At 43.4% G+C, this 24,188-nt stretch overlaps 1 protein-coding gene across 6 annotated transcripts in view; it reads right to left on the bottom strand.

The window, feature by feature from the left end:
* LOC121874129 (importin subunit alpha-4-like) overlaps positions 1 to 23,755 on the bottom strand; it is an 83,424-nt gene extending 59,669 nt beyond the window's left edge. For 2 of the 6 annotated variants that reach the window (XM_042378127.1, XM_042378120.1), the window contains exon 1: positions 23,491 to 23,755. The gene's annotated coding sequence lies outside the window, so the exon portion shown is untranslated. The remainder of the gene's footprint in view (positions 1 to 23,490) is intronic. The other 4 variants (XM_042378087.1, XM_042378103.1, XM_042378111.1 and 1 more) reach the window with 3 other exon arrangements.
* Positions 23,756 to 24,188: the final 433 nt, after the last annotated feature.

The following is a 24,188-nucleotide window of genomic DNA, read 5'->3' as shown; positions in this document are numbered from 1 at the left end:
AGTTATCTTTATTCTTCAACAGGTTTAAGTTGGTACTGTTTTACTGTACAGTTACAGCAGACACTTAGTGTTGTGTGCTCCTACAGCAGAGTCATCTTGAGTTATCTTTATTCTTCAACAGGTTTAAGTTGGTACTGTTTTACTGTACAGTTATAGCAGACACTTAGTGTTGTGTGCTCCTACAGCAGAGTCATCTTGAGTTATCTTTATTCTTCAACAGGTTTAAGTTGGTACTGTTTTACTGTACAGTTACAGCAGACACTTAGTGTTGTGTGCTCCTACAGCAGAGTCATCTTGAGTTATCTTTATTCTTCAACAGGTTTAAGTTGGTACTGTTTTACTGTACAGTTATAACAGACACTTAGTGTTGTGTGCTCCTACAGCAGAGTCATCTTGAGTTCAAACATGGAAATGATAATGTCATACAGTAAGTTTTGAAATTGATGAATGAATTATTTCAATAGAAAGATGTAAAAACCTAAGTTGAAGCAGTAATTAATTGAACCGCTGTATCTAAGCATTTCTATCACCTGGCGTTCACTTATATATCCTGCCCCCCCTCCCCCCCCACCTTGGTCACCTCATCCAAAATGTCCTGGACACGTCACTGCCTTTCTTCTGTGTTTCCATGCTCATGTAATGTCTCACTTTAAAAAGTTGGTTGTCTGGCATCTTCGCGGTGTAGATTAATATAACCTTTACCTTTTCTACTTTTAATTTAAAATTTACTCTCATTTCCCCCAGGCCCTGTTGGGTCAGTGACCTGTACCTGGTGGGCTATTCCCCGTAAAAAAAAAAAAACCAAGTAGGGATATACTTGGCGAGATATTGGTAGAGCGGCAAGGTTGTTTCATGTATTCCCAGGACTCCCACCCCATACGTCTGAAGTTTTTTTTTGCAAGGGGGAGTTTCCAAAGTGCAGTTGATGATTTAACTAGCTTAAGATATTCTAGTCAAGGATGCAAACTGACATTTGCTCCTAAATAATAGTTTTGTATTAATGATAATAATATTGTTACTATTATTATGTCGAGGCATAATTTGGTATGATAATGTTTGTGAACTTGGTGTTTTGATTATTTTCTGTCCCAAGCAGCAGTTATTTTGATAAGTCTAGGGAGACTCGTGTATGTATTGATGTATTACTTATGTAAGAATATTCTAGAATGCATGGCATCTTTTTTATGATTTACTTCTTATTGTAAGCCTCGATCAGAGCAGAACGTTCTTGAACCACCCAGGCGTCTCTGGGTTGTGCTAGAGTGCTCTGGGATATATACTGTACTGTGTACAGTATAAGTGGAAGCGTGCGAAGTCCAAAGAAAATGACTCAAAAAACAAACTGCTTCGGCCGAAATAGCCTAAAGGCAAAGTGGCCAGTTCAAGCTGACTCAGTTAGTCAACTGTTTTTGCTCATTGTGTAAAGAACGAGCCTAGTAGGACAACTGAAGATAATTGTTGTGCAAGTATTGTGGAATTGTTGTGATCTAAATAAAGTGAAAAGACTAAGGAGTTGTACACTGATAGTTTGCTGACTATATGTTCAATGTCCAGCAGTGAAGACATTACCCTGTGAACAGTGTTGTGAAGAATAAGTAACCATTAAAGAGGACTACAGTGCACACTGATACTGATCGTCGGAAAATTACCAGTGGTAATTCGACAACTCTTGTAAGATATCTACTGCTTCTGTACATATGACCCTGACCGCTGATAACTGGTGGTGGAAGCTGGGTAAGTGGTGAAAGGAGGAGGGTCGTAATACTGGTGTCAGGAGTAGGAATAGCCTAGCAGTGAGATATCAGTCAAGATTGAAGGTCCAGACCAGACCAGAAACCAGGCCTAGCAAGGGGGGATTTCCATGGTTGACCTGATGCAATTCTTACAATCGCAACGAGAACAGAACAAAATCACTGCAGAAATAATGAGAACAGAAACAACTACTCCAAGAACAATGAGAAGAGCAGAAATAATGAAATATGCTTCTGCAAGTGAAAATTTAAGAACAACTGCAGGAAGAGAGAAGAACAAAAGCAGCAACTACAGGAAGAGATCGAAATTCATAAACGGGATGAAGCTCTGCCAGTGATGTATTTCATGAGGTGCAAGTTGAAGTGGGGAAATAGAAACGGTAAAAACAATAAGTGAGTGGTGAGATCACAGAGGTACGAGAGGCGCTAACAGTGGTGAACAGTGAGCAACAGAAACTCAATAGCAAGATGGAAGTTCTTTAGAATTGTCTAACAGCAGGATATCAGCCAAGATCCAGTGACTCCTATAATTGTGACGGTGTGCGTGAAACATCGTTTATGCACGCTCCGAGGGGAATGAATAGTGTTGAAAATTCTGGAAAATATGATGAGCAGTAGAAAAAGGAAGTGTTGAGCTAAATTACAGAGCTCCTCAGTTCAGACCCCGAGCTACGTCAAGTGAAGTGGGGAACTATCCAAGAAAGCCAGTGAAGACCAAACCACAGAAATTCGACGGCAAGGTCTCCTGGGAAGCATACCAGGCACAGTTTGAGTTACTGGCTGAACAAAATGGGTGGGACGACAAGCAGTGTGCAGTGCAATTAACCACGAGTCTTAAGGGCGCAGCTATGGAGGTTTTCTGCCAGTTGACAAGACAAGTTGAATGTCACTGGTAAAGGTACTGGAACAAAGTTATGGAACCAAGCACTAAAATGAGGTTTACAGGGCCAGATTATGTAACCCGAAACCGAGGTGAAACACTGCAACAGCTTGCTCAAGACCAGGAAATTAGGGCTCATAGGGCGTACCCTGGAGCATCACCTGATCTGTTAGTCGTGTTGTTGATGGACCAGTTTGTGGACGCATTAGACAGCACGCAGCTCAAGATTCAGGTGAAGCGGCGGTCCCAACATGTAACTCTACAGGAATGTTTAGCTAGAGCCCTGGAGTTTGAATCTTCTGTGAGATCAAGTTTACCAAGCTTCAGGGCGGAGTCTAGCTCGGGGTTTAAAGCACGAAAGGGCCAAGTTCAAGAGACGGAGAGATTTAAAGGAACCTGCTGGTATCGCAAAATAAGATTAAGCATAAACATGAGGACTGTTACAAGCGGAAACGAGAGCGAGAGAAGGGCAATACCGGGAAGAACATGGAGAAGAGAGGATGTTGGACGTGTGGAGAAGATGGACACTTCAAGAGTAAGTGACCACATAATTCCAAGACGGGAAACTAAAGATGGCTGGTGCTGAGGGGCAACGACCAGCCTGTCTCACCAGAGCCCCAATATTTATGAAATGCAACCGAGCCACTGTAAGCAGTGTCCAGGTTGAAGGTATGATAGATGGCGTAAGGTGTCCGGTGGTGATCAACACAGCCTCGGAGCAGACTTTTGTGAGGCCAGACGTGGGTAGTCATTAAACACTACCTGAGACGTCGCAGCAGCTGTGTGGGATAACTGGACACTGCACAGTGCTAAAGGGAACAGTGGATATCAGCATCAAGCTAGGAGGGGAAGAAGAAACCCTACAGGTTTATGGAGTGGATAAAGAAGACCCTTGCATCCTGGGCCTGGACTACCTCCTACCTCACAGTGTCAACTGGACCTTGGCTCAATACAGTTGAATATTAAAGGAAAGTGGGTACCGCTGAGGACTGTGAAGCATGCCAGTGTTAAGGTTACAGCTAGGCGGTCAGTAGTTATTCCCCCAACATCAGAGGTGCTGTTGCCGTGCAAGGTGAACGGTGCCTTACATACCCGTCTGGGAGTGGTGGAGCCTGACGAGCAGTGTGGAGTCAAAGATGGAGTGATGGTGGGGAGAACTTTAGTCGACCCATCTGCAGAGGAGGTACCTGTAATTGTGGCCAACTTCTCTCTCCGGCCAAGGAGAATACAGCAATGAGTGGCAGTTGGACTGTGCCAAAGGTCGACCAGGAGAAGCAGCCCAGGACCTGCAAGAGGACCGTGCTCCAGCAGAAGAATGGTCTGCCCGACCATTTTTAGGACTTGTTTGCCAGGACCTCCCAGTGCCTGGATGAGGCTCAAGTGATACAACTGGGAAAGTTGTTGTTGTTGAAGTATACGGACGACTGCTCTGCAGGGAATCTAGACCTGGGCTGGACAGACCTGGTACAGCAACACATCGACGCTGGGGATCATCGCCCGATCAAACAACCGCCTCGGAGGATAGCACCAGCTCGTCACCAGGTTATGGAGAAGACTGATGGGGATCTTATTCACCAAGGTCTGGTCGAAAAGTCCAGCAGTCCGTGGGCGTCAGGATTCGTCCTAGTGAGGAAGAAGGATGGCTCACTTCGGTGCTGTGTGGACTACCGCGCCCTTAATGACGTGACGGCGAAGAACTTCTATCCTTTGCCAAGAATCGATGACACACTGGGTGCTCTGACAGGCGCCAAGAGGTTCTCAACACTCGACTTGAAGTCTGGGTATCATCAGGTGAAGATCACCGAGGAAGACAAGGAAAAGACAGTATTTTCATATGGACAAGGGCTGTGGCAGTTCAAGTTACGCCATTCGGTCTGTGCAATGCACCAGCTACCTTCGAAGGCCTCATGGAAAGGATTTTAGAAGGCTTGCACTGGAAGACTGCCCACATAAATCTGGACGACGTGATTGTCTTTGGCAAAACTTTCGAGCAAGAACCTGGGAGGCTATCGGAAGTGTTTGACCGGTTCCGGGCTGCACACCATAAGCCGGGCCCAAAGAAATGTTACTTGTTCCAGAATGAAGCTCAATATCTGGGACATATAGTAAGTGAAGACGGAGTACAAACAGACCCATAGAAGGTGGCGGCGGTGAGAAACTGCCCAGTGCCAACTTGTATAAGGGAGCTGCGTAGTTTCCTTGGCCTTTGTACCTACTACCGTCGATTTGTGATGAACTTCGCCACGATCGCAGCACCGTTGCTCAAGCTAACTAAGAAGGGGTAGAAGTTTGTGTGGACGACTGAGAGTCAAGGCTCCTTCGACCAGCTAAAGGATGCCTTGGTCAGCTCTCCGGTGCTCCCTTATCCGGACCCAACTCAACCATTCATCTTGGACTGTGATGCTAGTGATGATGGCATCGGTGGGGTGCTGTCCCAGAAAAAGGATGACATCAAGTACGTAGTGGCATACTACAGCAAGAAGTTAAGCCCAACAGAGATAAATTATTGTGTTACTAGGAAGGGAATCTTGACTGTGATAAGGAGTTCAGACTTTTTCCATCCTTACCTGTATGAATCAAGCTTCACCATCCTGACTGACCACGCAGCACTGAGGTGGCTTAAGACCCTGAAGAATCCTGAAGGACATCTGGCACAGTGGACTGGGAAGCTGAGTCAGCACAATTATACCACCCAGTACAGGCCTGGGCAGATACATGGGAATGCTGACAGTCTGAGCCGGCGACCGTGTGATTCCAATTATCAGCAGTGTTGCAGGAGAGAGGCACTTTCCAAGAAGTGTAGTTGCACTAAAGTGGAGGAGGATCCAGCCGTTGCTGGGAAGACCTTGAGAAGCTGCAGCTGGAAGACCAAGGCCTGTGACCAGTGGTCGAGCCAGAGCTGAGTGCGGCCAGCCTGGGAGACGATCTCTGGAGCAAGTCCTACGACTAAAACTACCGGGCTCAGTGGGATGCTCTTCGGCTGAAGGGTGGTCTGTTGCAGCGCCAATGGGTGACTACCGATGGCCTCAACAGTACTTCCCCGGAAGATGAGGTCAGAGATCCTGAAGGAGATGCTCAACAATCCAACCAGTGGACATCTGGGAGTGAAAAAGACCTTGAGTCACCTGTGGCAAAGGTTTTCTGGGTCGACATGAGGAAGGATGTGGAAGAATGGTGCCGGTCGTGCGATGTCTACTGCGCCAAGAAGGGACCAAAGCTACACACACGTGCCCCACTGCTGTTGTACCATGCAGGTGCACCAATGGAGAGGGTAGCAGTGGACCTTTGCCACTCACTGCAGACGGGAGTAGATACATCTGTGTGGCCATGGATTACTTCACTAAGTGGCCAGAAGCTGATGCCATCCCAAATCGGGAAGCCACAACTGTTGCCAGAGTGCTGGTGGGCCAGTTCTTCTGCTGGTTTGGTGTGCCTCACGAGTTGCACTCGGACCAGGGCAGAAATTTTGAGTCAGCTGTGTTCAGCGAGTGTTGTAAACTGTTGGGCATAAGAAAGACTAGGACCACTCCACTTCGGCCATAGTCAGACAGAATGTTACAAAAGTTTAATTGGACCTTGGGACAAGAACTGGCCAAGTACTGTGTTGAGGGGCAGACAGAATGGTACCAGAAGCTGCCTGCTCTGTTGATGGCATATCGGTCAGCTGCCCACGAGTCATCTGGATACACACCGGCAAAACTGATGCTGGGTCACGAACGGCGGCTGCCAGTGGACCTGCTGACAGGAAGACCACCTGGCGAAGAACTTCCTAAAGAAACCACCAGTTACGCCAAAAGACTCCCAAGAAAGGTTGAAGGAGGTCCACCATCAAGTTCGAGGAACTGTGGGGTTCTCGGGTGAAGTGATGAAGCGCAACAATGATTATTATCATCAAAGCAAGCCAGGTCTGTTACAAGGACGGTGTATAAGGTCTGGCTGTATAACCCTGTGCTGAAGAAGGGTCAGTCACCGAAGTTACAGAGTCCATGGGAAGGACCATACACTGTAGTGGAACGCCTTTCAGATGTGACCTACCGGATCAAGGGAAGAAGGAAGGCTCAGTCAGTGGTAGTCCACGTCAATCGTCTGTGGCAGTATCATGGGCCAGGGCAGTACACCTGGGAAGACTCTGTGGAGCAGCCGCCTACCACCGACGAGGACCAGACCGGAGATCCTGGAAGAACTCAGGACCGTACAGAACCAGGAAACCCGACCATGGACCAGGAAAAGGAGCACTGTTCCCTCTTAGCGGAATTGGACGTGACAGGAGAGGGACCAATCTGAGGATGTGACTGAGGTTGCTGCGTCAGGGGAGGACTCTGAAGACATCCCAGTACGTCGGCGGCAGCAGCGGAAGAAGAGGAGACCTACCAAGTTTCAGGATTATCAAGTACTTAGTGAATGAGTGTGTCAGGACGACACAAGGATTAGGAAGGGGGTAGTGTTATGCCGAGGCATAGTTTCCTTTTATAATTTTGTAAACTCAGTATTTTGATTGTTTTCTGTCCCATGCAGCAGTTATTTTGGGTAAATGCAGTGAAATTTTCGTGTATATATTGGAGTGTTAATTATGTAAGAATATTCTAGAATGTACTGCATCATTTTTTTTTATTTAATTATTATTGTAAGCTTCGATCAGAGAAGAACGTTCTAGAATCTCCCCGGCGTCTCTGGGTGATTCTAGAATGTTCGAGAAGCATCTGACGAGGCATATATAAACACCAGCGAGCAGGCTAGAAGTTATTCGATTGCTTCTGTTCAAAGTGTAAAGAATAAGCCCAGCAGAACAACTGAAGATTATTGTTGGGCAAGTATTGTGGGATTGTAGTGAACAATATAAAGTTAAAACACTAAGGAGTTGTACACTGGTAATGTGCTGACTATATATTGGAAGTGATAAGTCCAGCTGTGAAGACATTACCCTGTTAACAGTGCTGTGAAGAATTAGTGATTATTAAAGTAGACTACAGTGCACAAGTGTGTCTGACCTGGTGGAAACTTTCCTGCCTCTTGTCTGTCTGTACACTGATACCGATCATCGGGAAGTTACCGGAGACTGGTGGGACAGCCAGCGGTAATTCGACAACTCTTGTGAGATATCTACTACTTCTGTACATATGACCCTGACCGCTGATAACTGGTGGAGGAAGCTGGGTAAGTGGTGAAAGGAAGAGGGTCGTAACAGTGGAATGATCAGGTAACAATGGAATTGCAGCGGGTATTTTATCTTCATGTGTGATGGAACCGACTATGCTGGTTCCTACTGATGCTTTAAAAACAACATTTTGATAACTTAAGTCTATAAACGCGTGTTCTACCTCAATACATACATGTCCCAGACCTCCAAAAATATCACCGTGTGAAGGTGTGGAACAAATTACCCCCACCCATCCCAGCAGAGACAACGCTCCCTTCTTTAAATTATCTCTTAAAAAATATTTATTGCTCACGTATTAATACTTTTTTTAACACTTACTTTGTACTTTTCCTTTTATTGTACCACCAAAACCATTATATCAAACAGCTGTCAAACAGGGAGGTACTTCTGCCTGGGAAGATATTGGAAGCATAATGTGTTGTCTAATGGTTGACCCTGCTGCCATATGTGACCAAGTCCCAGGTTGATGATCTGACTTGCTGCCTCATTTGCACACAATTGCAGGGTCTCAATTGTTTCTCTTACTTTGACAACATAGCATACATATATTGTTTTTTTTTAATTCTTGTATTTATTTATTGCTTTTTATTTTTATCATTATTTTTTTTAATTAGTATTATCAATATTTTCTTTAATATTGTAACGAGTGAAAACTCTTATGGAAGATAGAGGAAGAATTTATTAGTTGTAGGACAAGGGCAGGTCTGGACAGCTGTGTTTGATCAGGTGTGCGGTCATATCACTTGTCATGGAACACCGGTCGGTAATACTTCCTAATTATTACCACCCAGGTGGATCTTGGCCAAGTGTAGTTTCTTTAACACGGCCATAACGGGTTAACTCAGGTACCTTGTGGCCGTGACCTCTCCTGGGTCAGGTCTTACTGTCACTGTAGGGTGTGTCAACTTAGGGTGTACCCCTGCTTATCTACTTACTGTTATGTGTGTTGTCTTTCTCTGGGCTGTAAGCTGTGGTCTGATAAACAATCATTACACTCCCGCCAAGATAAAAGCTTCCATGACAGAGAACTGATGACACATATAGACAGTTGTCCTCTGACCTCGCTAGAGGAAACGTCACAGCATCTTACCTCCCGGGGATAAATTGTCAGTAATGGCAAGTGCTACTTGTGAACAGGGCTGTGTCCTTCTGAGGGCCGAGTTGGAGAGGGCCAAGGAAGATATCTTGAAATTAAAAGAAGAGATAGCGAGGATGAAGGAAGAAACGAGGCAAGGAGAGCCGGTGAATGACGAAAATTCAGGCGAATGGAAGGTTGTGAGGAGAGGGACGACCAAACTAGTAGTGAAAAAACACACCAAGGATACGACAACAACGACAACAGCAGCTAAGTGTACCAACTCTTTCAGTCCTTTGATAGATGAATTGGACGTTAGTATAGTCAGGGACAGGGCTGACAAGGAAGGTAAGAAAATCTTGATTGTTGGCGACTCACAGGTATGGTACATGGACAGAGCTTTTTGCGGTAAAGATAAAAATAGGATGAGGGTGTGTTTGCCATGAGCAGGGGTGGGGGATATAGTGCAGGAGGCAATGATATTGGCCGGTGTAGGAGTGAGGAGCTTCTTGATAAGTTCAAGACAGCTATAGAACGTGTTAGGTCTAAGGGAGGGGTCCCTATCATATGTGGTAACCTGCCTAGAAGGAGAGTTGGAAATGAATGGTTGTCAAGGGCAGTTGGTGTCAACGGCCATCTTGACAGATATTGCAAGTCAACATCAGTCCCATTCATTGACAACTGGGACAACTTCTACGGCAGAAGGGACCTTTATGATAGGGATGGGGTGCATCTGTCTAGGGATGGAGTAGCAACCCTGGCTGGGACTCTCGAAAGGGCAGTCCAAAAGATGTCGAAGTCTTTAAACTGCTAGGAGAACATGTGAGCATGGGAGTGGAGGAGACTGCAGTGGGAGCGGGTAAACAAAGTGAAAGGTTACAGGGAAATAGTGTTAGGAATGATGACAAAACTAAATTAGGCAAGGAGTTAAAACCTAAACGAGGCAAAGGGAGGACTCAGAACACGACTAACTTAAATGTCTACTACGCGAACAGTAGAAGCATGAGAAACAAAATGGATGATATTAGGGCCTTGGTATGTACCGAAAAAATCGATATAATAGCATTCACTGAAACATGGATCAACCTAGACTCACGTGAGTTACCTGTCGAATACCAAATTGCAGGTTACAAATTATTCCATACCGATAGGCAGTTTAGGAAAGGAGGAGGAGTAGCAAGCTATGTCAGGGATAATCTGAAGTGTGAAATAAATAAGGAAATAAAAACTGAGCGGATTACAGAAACAATTTGGATAGAATTAATCGACGGTAGGGATAAATTAATCACAGGAGTAATATATAGACCTCCCAATCTTGATAAAGTCAATGAGCGACTTATCTGGGATGAAATGCGCAGGGCTTCCATACACAACAAAGTCTGCACAGTAGGGTAACTCAGAATCAGAGGATTTTCTTGAAACGATCCAGGACTGTTTCCTAAGTCAACATATAACCGAACCCACCCGGGGTATTAATATACTCGATTTAGTTCTGTCGAACAGAGAAAACCTCATTAGTAATGTCGAGGTAGGGAACGAACTTGCAAACAGCGATCACAAAGAAATTAGATTCCAGTTAGATTTTCAGGGCAGCCGTAAGGAAAATTCCACAAAAGTCCCAGATTTCAGAAGGGCAAACTTTGATAGTTTGAAGAGGCAGTTGAGAGAAGGGGCATCACGCTTGGGGGTGAACTACATGGACCCGACGGTTGAAACCAACCTCATAACAAGATCTGAGGTTGCCGAGTTCCACAACAATTTAAATGAGTTAATGCACAAAGGCAGAACATACCATACAAAAAACTCAGATCAAACGACAATGACCCTAAATGGATAAATAATTATTTAAAGAACATTATTGGTCAAACGAAGGCTATAGGTAGGAGGATAAATCGTGGCGAAATTTACCTCCGGGATTATTATAAGGTATTGGCCAGTAGGGTTAAGACCGAGATAAGTAAAGCAAAGAGGAATAATGAGCTGAGGATAGCAAGGGAGGCGAAGACAAACCCCCAAGGGATTCCATCAAATGTATCAAACTAAAACACGAGAAAAGATTGGGCCAATACAGTCAGATACCGGCGAGCTAACTGTTAACGACGGAGAAATGAGCAATAATCAAAATAAATATTTTTCAACAGTTTTCACCACCGAAAATTTAAACATGATACTGGAGGCACCAGCTCTATTCAGAGATAGTGAATAAAACAAATTAAGCGAGATAGTAGTGACTAGTAACAATGTTAGTAAGCAAATAGACAAACTAAAGCCTAATAAGTCACCTGGTCCCAATGAGATATTTGCCAGAGTATTAAAGGAATGTAAGGAAGAGCTAAGTATGCCCTTAGCAAAGTTGTTTAAAATGTCCTTAAAATCAGGTGTAGTACCAGAATCCTGGAGGATAGCGAATGCAATACCGATTTTCAAGAAGGGGGATAGATCATTATCTTCTAACTACTTCCAATCAGTCTAACATCAATTGTAGGCAAATTACTGGAAGGAATCATTTCAAACTCTATTCGAAACCACCTGAGAAGCACAAATTGATCAATGATTCTCAGTATGGCTTCACAAGCGGGCGTTCATGTCTAACTAATCTATTAACATTCTTTTCATCAGTTTTCGAATCGGTGGACGATGGGCACAATTATGATGTGGTATATCTCGACTTTAGCAAAGCCTTCAACAGAGTTCCCCACGAAAGACAAATAAGAAAGGTAGAAGCACACGGCATTAAAGGTAATATTCTAAAATGGATTAGGGCGTGGTCACAGGACAGGAAACAGCGAGTGAGCATTAACGGCACTGAATCCCATTGGAGCAACGTCACTAGTGGATTTCCCCAAGGCTCAGTACTTGGACCATTATTATTTAGTACATACATAAACGACATAGATATCGGTATAGACAGCAACATAAGTAAATTTGCTGATGACACTAAAATAGGACGTGTAATTAAATCTGACGTGGACTCCGCAAAACTACAGGAAGATCTGAACAAATTTTTCGAATGGTCTGAAAAATGGCAGATGAAATTCAATGTGGACAAATGTAAAGTACTCAGTATAGGAGATGTAAACAGGGAAACCAGTTACCAGATGAACAACGATGCCATTGTGAAATCCGACTGCGAGAGAGATTTAGGAGTAATGATAAGTAGGAATCTTAAGCCAAGTAAACAATGTGTTTTTGCTCGTAACAAGGCTAATAAAGTACTTGAGTTCATACAAAGGAGTGTTAATTACAAGACTAGCGAGGTCATCCTAAAACTATATCTCGTGCTTGTGAGAACTCACCTGGATTACGCAGTTCAGTTCTGGTCACCGTATTACAGAATGGATATAGAATCCTTGGAAAGAATCCAGAGGAGAATGACAAGACTAATACCGGGCATTAGGAACCTTGAGTACAGAGACAGGTTAAAGCATCTTAATTTGCACTCCCTTGAGAGATGTAGAGCGAGGGGCGACCTGATAGAGGTGTATAAATGGAAGTCAGGGCTAAAGAAAGGGGACATTACAAAGGGACTCAAACTATCCAACCAGGAGTGAACTCGTAACAATGGTTTTAAATCAGACAAATTTAGATTTCGGCGCGTAATAGGTAAACACTGGTTTGGAAACAGAGTAGTGGATGAATGGAACAAGTTACCAAATATCATCATTAACTCGCATACACCGGATAGCTTCAAACATAGGTTGGATGTTTATATGAGCATTAGGGGTTGGGTGTAAATGGGACTGCCCAGTATTGGCCAATAGGCCGGCTGCAGTTTCCTCCATTCTTATGTTCTTATGTTGATATCATGTGCAGTATCTAATATAGTCCCTGAGGCGATAATGCATCCTCACATTTGACAAACAATTATCTCATAGATACTGGCGACTGGCTTAGTTTGGTCTGACAAACTTACTATATTATAATTGTTATTTATCTCTATGAATTTTATTATTATTATTATTATTGTAACAGCACCATTTGTATTATATAAATATTCACCCAAATGTATAATACCCAATTATTCAACAATGACTCAGTGTTGTTCATGTCATACATGCTGAGGTGTGTAACTTCATCAGAGGTTGAGCCACAGGTCAAGCGGACTTATGCAAATACCTCGCCCGCTCCTCCTTGAGCCTGAGCAGGAGAGAGCGGGCAGACTCGTATCACTTGTTACCCAGTGAACACCTCACTTAAGTGTCCTCCTATAAAAATGCACTAAGACACTTCCCTTAGCAGAGAAGGTATAATATACTCTCAACTGAACTAAGGACCTGTGAAAATATATCTTTCTACAATAAAGAAAAACCAACAAAGTGTTTTCTTCAGCCCTGCCACTTATTAGTTCCAGAACTAATATATATACTTGTGTGTGATATATGTCCATAAAAAAGAACCAACACATTATCATCATCATTATTATTATCATCATTATTATGTTTTTAATATATTTTCGACCCCCCCCCCCCCAGGCCTTGATGTGGGTCATTAAAAATGCCCTGTGCCCGGGTGGGCTAGTGCCCGGGTGGGCTAATGCCCGTAAAGGGGGAAAAAAATGGTCCTGACTATGTCTGTCCCCTTGGTTCACCTTAACATAACCCAGATTACTATACGTATAATTATCAACTCCACTATAAAATGCGTGTATACTTATAAATGTAAAAATATTAATAAATGAATAAATAAATAAATATGCGAGAAAGCGGAGAATAGGAAAACAAACGTTGATATAAATTTTCAGGATATTTGTTATAGGAGACACTGAAATTATCAGCTTCCCCCCCCCCCCATGAAGTGAGGAGGCTAGGACAAAGGCAGGATCACACTAGTGAAAGGGGGTAAGAAATAGGAAGTTATTCAGTATGCAAAATATTTAGCAAGGAGCGGGGCATTTCGGGGCATCTTCATAAACCCAGGTCGCACGGTAATGCAGAGGGAACAGCACAAGAAACACCTGACGTCCTTGAAGCAGAAGAGGGAGGATTCGATAAGGAACAGGGACGGACGTGTGTGGGTTATACAAGTATAAAAGGGGAAAGTATTGTAGGCAATGCACCAGTACAGAACCAGGAGTTGAGGAGTACACCCCCCCACCTGCTCTACCTCCCACCCAGGAGGAGGTGAATGCCATGTAAACAATGTACTTCCTGACCTCACCCCAGAAAATACAAGGGATTTAATAAACAAGGCAGTTGCTAGGAATGGCGGGGGTGGGGGCGGAGTCAATACCGAGACCGTAGCGTTACCGAGGACAAATTCCGACGTTAAAGTCATGCACACTAATATTAACACGCTCCTGGATAAGAGAAAGGGGTTTGAAACACTACTGAAAGCACATTAACCCGATACAGTAGGAGTTGTAGAAATGTTGTACAAGAACAGGAGAATCGACCTGGAGGAATGGGTGTTCAATATAGACGGATATGACTCTGTTACGAGTTGGGGATTTAGAATATAGTTAAAAGTCTACCCAGATCCCAACAGGCAACAACAATAAAAAAACAAAGACAATCGGACTATAAAAGGGTAGACAAAGGATGCGAGTTTATGTTGTGTATAATAAAGTACCATAAATTCCTTAACAAAATATTCAGCTTTCTATAATTTACCCTTAACCATACTTAACCTAAACATTAACAGTATATACATATTTATACAACATACAATAATTTGAAGGAAGTGGACGTGGGGAAGACAATATAAGATTACAAATACTTAAGTGCGGAGCTGAGATGGCTGACGAGTAAGGCTGAGTATTGTAGAAGACGGTAGGTAGTCACTGTGCCGTAGGTTTCCAGGATAGGTGATCCTGTGGTCACTTCCCAGAGTGAACTGAACTCTCCTCGAACTGGAGCTGACGAAGAAGACTTTGAGGAGGTGACGCAACAACCAGGATATGGAGAAGGGAAACCCAGGAGTGGTAACTAAGAATAGTCATACTCAGGTTTCGTCCCTAGATGGCATTGCTCGTGGTGCTGGGTAGGTAGATCAGGACAATAGATGGCGTGGTTCGTAGTGCTGGGTAGGTAGATCATGACAATTGGTGGTGTGGTTCGTAACAACTCATTTTCGAACCTTTCTCCAAAAACTAGCAAGAGAGGTGTGGTTATCTATGCTAGGCAAGACCTTGGAGCCAGCCAGACGAGGGTACAGGGAGATTTTTTTTTGAAGAGTCCAAGTGGTGTAAAATTTAATTAAAGGGAAGGGACTTACTTATCGTCGGGTCTATCTACAAATCCCCAACTATAGCTTATTAAGCAAAAGGAACTTAAGAGCCATAATAGACAATGCAACGGTGCTCAACCCTAGCCACCTCCTTGTCATGGAGGACTTTAACTATTGTGACATTGACTGGAGAAATGAATCCATGCTAAATGACCTTCTGGGATACAATTTCCTATTCCAACATTTTATAGATCCGACGCACTACAGAGGGGAGCAAACACCCAAACCGCTCGACCTCATCATAACTAATGAGGAGGGTATAGTGGCCAAGCTGGAGCACCTAACCCCAGTTGGCAGCAGTCACCACGCAACGCTGTCCTTCAGATTTAACTGTTACTTGGTTCATGACAAAAGCAGGCCAAGGTGCAAATATTACAAGCACTTCTCATGGGAAATTCATTACTGAAGTCTCAATAATACAAGGTATGATGTTTGCAATACGTTAGGTCAAGCAGATCATTAACATTGCCGTAAATGATAGTAGTTTACCATAAAGACCAGCAAATAAAATAAAGAGATTCACAAAAGTTTTATATATCCACATTATGCACGATCTACTTTATACAGTACATTATATATTAATAAACATTAACTAATTGTTACTCAGTTACGCTTGCAGGTATGACGAGGTCCGTTATGGACACGTGACCTGCAATGTCTGGGGCTGGGATTCACATCACGGTGTGGGTAATGTGTTCCAGATTGAGGGAAGGTTTACAGCAGTGTTTCCTGCCATCCCTCTATGAGAGGGATTACTCTTTCCCACCTGGGCCTACTTTTACTTCGTTTATTCATATTGGCCACTTATCAGCTTACTAGCCGTTTGGGCGCTCTATCCAGTGTTAGTACAGGAGGAAACCTGTGGTTTGGTAGTGAGAGTCACCCTGTATAACACCCTTCTCACGTGTGTCCGGGCCAAGGCTCGAACCCTTGACATATTGGTGAGAGTTATATGCGTTACCGCTGTACCACCAACACACCTTTGTCCAAAACCCTTTGTAAACCCTACTCTGTAATCCTTTTGCGCTACCGCTCACAGGATGAGTGTGGGGTGCACAATAAAGTAGCCGCTGCAAGCGGCAAAATCAAAATCAATCCAAAACCGTTGACCTATACACACTGCCCACGTCGTTCAACAGTGGTTTGCGAGGCTGGACACCTACTGTACAGTAGAGCTCCTAGCCCAGCAAGGGAGCTGATTATGAACGTTATAGAGCCAGAGGCAGATGCAGGCGGGGCCTGGTGGTCTGGAACCCCCGTTTTCATCAGAAAATTCCAATACTTTTTCTTTAAAGCAGTATTGTACTTAGGCGTTTCTGTATAGTAAAAAGTAATTTCTATTAACCTCAGGATATCTGTTATTGCCAAGTGCTCATGACATCAAAAGGACCTCAAAATGCCCATGATATTGGTCAGATTTCAAACATTTTCTGGGGGCCTTACAGCCCCAAGAAAAACCCTCAACTGGGTGGGCTTGCTGTGTTCTCCATATTCCCCCACCCACAACTTCTTGGACCCACTTTTGATATTCTTGGATCCGCCCCTGAGAGCACGTGTGGGCATACAGGGTCAACACGTGAGACATAGAAGAGGAACAGACTGGCAAACACTGACAACATGTGTTATACATAAGTTATGTAATATAAAGAATAGATGGATTGAATCACTGATTAATTTTTTAAACTGTAAATTCATCTACAAAGATACTGAGTGTACTGTATATAATATTAATAAGGCAACATTTATGGTTACCAACACGAGTATAACTTACAGTATAAGAAATTATGGTCAGGCTACTTTTATCTTATTTTATCATCAAACACTAATCAATGGTGTTGTGACCTACTTCTTGTTGTGACACACTTATATATTAAATGTGTCGCTCATAAGTCAGCCATAGTCCCATCATGTCATCCATTGTAGGGATCAGGCCAAGGTTACCTGCAGTAGACCCCATGATGAGACCATTATCACGGAGGGTGATAACAGTCTCTTATTAACCATATTATTCCTCACATTAATGCTTAGTTTTCTGGCCACCATTCTGAGGGACAATACAGCTTGGAGGATTATGATATTGTTGTGAACCCCAGCCACCAAAACACACTCTGCACTATGTCATGATTATCTGATTATGTCGAATAATGTATAACTTGATCGAGTAAATTGTTTCGTGAATTTATTAAAGAAAACAATGACATCCTTCCCTAGTCCTTACTGAGAAATGGAAGTATCAGAGCTCGATTGTTGAACTGCGTGGGTGCTTGTTTGTGTGTGTGTGTGTGTAGCGAAGCGATGGTTGGACAGCGGACCCGTCGTCCAGTAAGGACGGGCAGGCTCACCGGTGAACGGAAATAAAGTCACAGGAAAAAGTCACATGACTTATACACATTGACAACACAATATATATATATATATATATATATATATATATATATATATATATATATATATATATATATATATATATATATATATACATATTGTGACGACCCTCTCCCCTCTTCCCTTTGCCATCATAACAACCACACCAGGAGAAGCTGCTGCTTCACGAAGCTACTTCACCCCAGTGAGCACCGATCAGAACCAGTTTCCTATCCGACTATGAGACCGAGGTATCGAGGCAAGTGTGTTTGCCTGGCAAACTGAGTCTCTTGCTCTTCTCTGTGGCCCAGTGTTCCTCTTCTCCCAGGGTGTGTACGAAGAATTTTGTTTTGAGGACTGCTGCTGGTGGTATTGTGATGGTAATGGACTACCACGTTACTTCCTGGTTCCTTGTGGTTGGCCATCGCAACCTAGACATGTTACCCGAGCTGGCATTTTTATCAGGTTTCTGTGTTGTGTTGTGTAATTATTGTAGGAATAATCAGGTTATATTCTGATGCATTTTGATAATTGCCTATTTGTGTTTTACTTGTGTTGTATATTGTACCTATTTAACTATACTAATAAAATAATTTTATTAAATGACTCAGTTTACTTAATAATCTTCTTATCTTTTTCATAACTTCAAATTTGTGTGGTACGATAACAGTGGCTTAAGGCCTTGTGAAAGTTTACAACATTTTAATAGTCCAATAGCTAAAATATGTGTGTACAATATAAAAGATTGGTAACTTAACAATATATTAGGACATGTAATATACTGGGAGTAGAGGTAACAGCACTAAATGGGGCTAGTCCGTTGACCGCTTTAGTGTGAGGGTTACGCTTCAATAGTTTACTTTACACTCATATATTATACGTAAAGGGAATTTGCTTTGAATAACAATATCAGTGTGACATTTTGCTTGACATATCCTTAATTAAATATAAAAAATCTTTTTGTACAGTAGAGCATAAGCTAGATATTAAATATTCAAGGGTTCTGGTTCAACTCTTCATAACGAGGCTACAGTCACAATAATCTAATCCTTAAACTCTCAGCACACAAATATAACACAATTACACAACCAATGATAACCTAACAAAATCACCAGAGCAGTACTGATATACAAACCCTGATATACTGTAAGGCTGTGTCTGTGGTCCTCGGTACAGCGTCAGCCTGCCTGGCTCACCAGCAGGCGGCAGTCCGACTGAGGGATCCCAACTTCCCAAGCCTACCACTATTTAGTGTGGAACTTAAATTAGATCGTCCTATACATTAGGCTTAACTATTTTTAACACCTTTTTTGTCTTACTAGTTACTACATTACATAATAAAAAAAACATCATAAAACAACGATATCAGTAACAATAACATCAAATACATTATCATCTTATATATCAATATACTTTACATTCAGAAACATTTAAAAAAACTAACGCTAAACCTAACGACCCAATCGGAAACGCGTATCAACACACACTGCAGTAGGTAACCACGCAACTACTTGTAAAAATATACACAAATAATATAACTTAAATGATCATAATTGTTAATAGAAGTTACTAGAACATCCAATAGTTAGGAAGTCGGCCGTCTGTCTTTCTCCCGTTGGTTTATCGTGATTTCTCCTCTCTGGGAGTTGAATTTTTTCCACCCTTTATCAACGGTGATGCAGCCGTGCAGGTCTAGCTCAGTGCTCCGGTGACGCTATCCCCTCGAGAACCCACGCCGTGAATTCGAAGGGAAATGCCAGGCCTAAATTTGATTTATCTCCTAAACTATATATTATATTTGTTTACATTTGGTAAACTTATTATTTCATTACGAAGTATATTTTTATTAGATTCGGTAATTAAGCAAATCGTAGTTTAGAAGATATAAATTTCACCTCCCACTAAATACGTGTTCTATCATCCTAGCCATTTCAAGAGGCACATTTAAACTCTTACTTTATTAGCTCCTCCGAATAGCTAGGAACATGAAATTATGATCAACTTCATATTAAAAAAAAATACATCTTTCAGGAGAGCTCCGATGAATTTCGAGCTGAACACTCCACACGCAGGGCTACCAATGTACGGTGTGCCTCGTGTGCCTTTATCAAAACCTTCATTCGTGGTGTTATTCTGTTTCGTACAAAATTTGAAACATTTTTTGACCGAGTGTACACATATCGTGATACTTTTCACCACAAAGTCTATGGAAACAAAGGAAGAAAGAGATCAGAAGGGCCGCCCACAACTTTTCCTAAAGGCACGAGACCGAGGGATACACTAGTACTACTACTTTGCTGTCGAGTATGACGATCACCCAGCTATAAGACAATGATATGAGTAACTAAGGATGTCACCTTCATTGGTGACCTCTGGGGTGACTAGAGGCAGATATGTGATCGGCAGGGTGGTCCACATATGTTGCACGTGTGGAGGGCTGCATCTAGTACAAGAGGGGTGGCGGCATGCAGAGTCTTTCCGGCGCTGGCGCTTGTCTGACTCTGTATGCAGTCAAGCTAAATCGAAGGTACTGACACCTTCTCGTGTGGTGCTCCTCTAGACATTATGGTGTTGAGTGACCATCTCTCAGGTGAAGGGTAGATTTGGCACTTTTTCAGGTTTGTCTTAAAACTATTATAACTTTTCCGTTGTCCGCCAACATTACATTTTCCTTTCGTCAGGCAGTCCATTGTCGTCCATGCGGGTAACATAGCCAGTCCAATTTAGTTGTTCATGGAGATGGTAGCCTCGATGCTCCTACAGTTGGTTTCAATGAGAATACTGACATTTGTTCTCTTGTCTTCCCAGTGAACTCGGAGGATGGAATATAGACTACGTTGGTGAAAGCTTTCAAGTGTCTCGAGGTTCCTCCTGTATGTGACCCACGTCTCACTGCCATACCATAGGGAGGGGAGGACCACTGCTCGTTACACTTGCAACTTTGTAGATAATTTCAGCTATCTACAGCTGAAGACACTGTTACGGAGTCTGCCAAAGGCAGTAGTAGTACCATTAAGATGGATGGATGGTGAAGGTGTGGCTGAACAGGGGCAGGCTGAAAGAGAACCTGAGTCTTACATGCATTCACCTTAAGGCCGAAGTGTACATACACATCTGTGTAGGTGTTCAGGATCTCCTGTAGGCCGCGTTCAGTTGAGCGATGAGGGTGAGGTCGTCTGCATACTGAAGTTCAGTAATGGAAGCAGCTGACACCTTTGCTCCTGGCTGGAGTCGTGTTATATTGAAAAGTCCCTTCATCCTGTACTGGATGAGTAAAGAAGACAGCCAAGAAAATGGAAAAGAGAGTTAGTGCCAGTACACATCCTTGTTTTACCCCTGTTTGGATGACGAAGAATTCAGACTGGATGCCATTGTGTAGGACACTGCCATTCGTGCCATCCTAGAGTTGCCTCACATTGGAAATTAATTTTGGTAGACAACAAAATGACTTGGGGTCTGCCAGAAGGCTTCCCTGTTGACCGAGTCAAAGGCCTTAGTAAGGTCAATGAAGGCCATGTACGCGTCACGACGCTGTTCTCTGCACTTTTCCTGTATCTGGCGGGCAGCAAAGATCATGACAGTGGTGCCACGTGATGGTCTAAAGCCACATTGAGATTCTGGGGGAAAGTTTTCTGCCTCATGAAACTGTCTGTTTAGGAGGACTCGGGCGACAATCTTGCCAGCAGTGAGATCCCTCAGTAGTTGTCACAATCTGACCGGTCTCCCTTGTTCTTATAAATATTGACGATAGAGGCATTTTTAAGAGCTTGGGGATTTCCTCCTTTTCCCATATATTCTCCAGGAGAGAGTGGAGACGGCTGGTAAGCAGAGGACAACCTGCTTTATACTCCTCGGCTGGGATTCCATCAGGCCCTGAGGCTTTGTTAATCAATCTGCTTAATAACAGTAGCTACATTATCCAGGGAAGGGGGATAGCTGAGGTGGGCCAACTTTGGGTGTTGAGGAACTTGCTGGTGTATTCAGGACATCCACATTGGTGTTTCAGTTGAGTAGCGAAGGGTGGTGCTCTTTCCAGCATTGTCGGATGAGGGGAGGGGGCCACGCTATGAATAGTTGGACCTAATATTGTTTTAGTGAATTGAAAAATTCACATTTCTTGTGTTGATACACAAATTTTTGCATTTCACACGCAATATTTTTCCACCAGTCGTTCATTAGTTTGCGAAGTTCACGCTGACCCGCCACATTGGAAAGTATCAGCTTTGGTCCAAGACTTAAGGTTGATCTGCCAGTCAGAGAGAGCAGCACGTTTTCTATTGATAAGTACTTTGAATTCCGGGTCGTTCTCATCAAGCTAATCTTGGTGTTTTCTTTTGATCTGGCCAAGTGTCTCCTTGCAGGTTTTTCTGATGACAGCTTTGACAGGACCCCATTCGGCACTGGGATTTTGGTTGGGTTGCTTTTTAGCCCCTCATTGAGCTGCTCTCTGAAAGCATGTGCTACCACTGAATCCTCCAGTCACTTGGTGTTAGGAGGCTTGTTGCCTTTCGCCGTTTTGGGGCGACGTGAAAGGAGAGTTTGGCTCTGATGAACCGGTGATATGTGTCGCAGTGGTCTGAGCCATGCATGGCTCGGTTGATAAATCAATGAGATGCCAATGTTTAGATCAGGAGTGTTGCCACGAACCCTTGAACTTTTCGGCCTGCCTAAACAAGGTATTGGTGATAGTGAGGTTGTGATCAGCACACTTGTTGAGGAGGAGTAGGCCGTTGGGATTACACGTGCCTACTCCGTTTCACCCTATGGTTCCCTGAAATACTGTATGTCAGCATCTCTGCTAACACTAGCATTGGATTCACCAAGGAGCCCAACCTTATCTTCTCTGGGGATAGAGGTTACCACTCTGTGGAGATCGGCATAAAAGGCCAAATTCATGTCATCCTCTGCATCCAGTGTTGGGGCGTATGCACTGATGGAGAAGGCATGACGTGAGTGATTCAGTGGGACTTGGAGCTTCATGAGGCATTCCTTGATCCCAACAGGCATTTCAGTTAGCCTATGTAGGATGAATTAGCGAATGGCAAAGCCAACTCCATAAATGCGGTTTCTCTTTGCAGTAGGCTTAACCTTCCAGAAGAAGATATAGCCCAGTGTTTCTCAAACTGGAGGCCATGGCCTTCTCCAACACCCTGTGTGAGCTGGAGGACCTACCCGGACCACGTGGTACACCTGCAGCTGTAGTGAGGTAGCGGCTTAACAGCCAGGCTTGGCGCCAGCATCAGATCACAAGAATGTCTACAGACCAGCTCCCACAGTACCAGGCGCCAGCATCAGGTCACAAGAATGTCTACAGACCAGCTCCCACAGTACCAGGCGCCAGCATCAGGTCACAAGAATGTCTACAGACCAGCTCCCACAGTACCAGGCGCCAGCATCAGGTCACAAGAATGTCTACAGACCAGCTCCCACAGTACCAGGCGCCAGCATCAGGTCACAAGAATGTCTACAGACCAGCTCCCACAGTACCAGGCACCAGCATCAGGTCACAAGAATGTCTACAGACCAGCTCCCACAGTACCAGATCTACAGTTAATCTATATGTTGACTCTATGTTTCTTATATCTTTCTGTATTGAAAGCTTTTGTCAACCAAGTGACCCACTCCTCTGTTTCACTATATGTAACTTATCACCTCTGTTCATTGTATATTTTCAGCCTTCGGGCTGCCATGTTATCTTAATACACCGTTAATTATTATTATTATTACATAATACACACCGATGGACACAACGACGACTAACACAACACTGTCACCAACACCCCACCACCGCCCGCCCCACAGCACCAGCACAATTTGATTAAATATTCTTACCAAGAAGTTGATAAACATTTTTTTGTCATATTATACGCGGTACAACTAACACATTCAGTCCGATAATAAAACAGTGTAGTACAAAGTATTACTTGAACACTTTTCTACAGCATATTACCCAATTCATAACAGACATCACTATGATATTAGTGACTAAGTTATTATGTTGTCGGAGATTATGATACTTATTTTTGCCACAGCTTACCTTTACGGCAATGGGGATATTTCACCACACAAATACAGTTACTGTAGGTGGTGTCAACTCAAACTGACTGGTCTGCGAAACATGCCGGACAGTTTATCTTGACAGCTTTTTCACTTAACAAGGTTCTCACATGAGGAAAGCGGGAAAAGGCAACACCCTCAGCCCACAGTGTTAGGATATTGACTGAGGAGAGGAGAGACTCCGGCACCATAGCGGGTCGTCAGTCAGTCAGAGGGGGACGGGAGTGAGGGGAGGTGATGGTTGGTTGCCACACACACCAGAGTAAACATGAACGATACGCATACCTTTACCACTTACACAGAGGTAAATATTCCATGATGTAAAAGTACCACAAATAGGATTTCTAACTCGCTTTTTTATTACTTCATTTATTTATTTTCTGTAATACAACACAACACAGCACCATAACCTACAAAAAATTACACAAGATTTTTTATTTGTTTGTTTTGTTTTGAATTATTATTAAAATGGTTTGGAGGTTCGTGAGATTTTTCTAATAATACGTCATGGTCATTGGGTAAAAACAAAATACTTTAGACGAATTTTGTTTAGAAAATACGGGACGTGCGTGTGACAAAGTGCTGCTGCAGTCCTCCTTGGCTTCGTCGGGGTCAGCTGCAGAACTCGTGATAAACCCTCGTAACATAAGGTGTAAGAATATACCTCACTTTGGCTGA

Source organism: Homarus americanus, unplaced genomic scaffold, assembly GCF_018991925.1.
Source record: "Homarus americanus isolate GMGI-L3 unplaced genomic scaffold, GMGI_Hamer_2.0 scaffold55640, whole genome shotgun sequence".
In the NCBI taxonomy this organism is placed as follows: domain Eukaryota; kingdom Metazoa; phylum Arthropoda; class Malacostraca; order Decapoda; family Nephropidae; genus Homarus; species Homarus americanus.
Note: the sequence above shows the minus strand (reverse complement) of the source record. Positions and strands in the feature narration are given on the sequence as shown.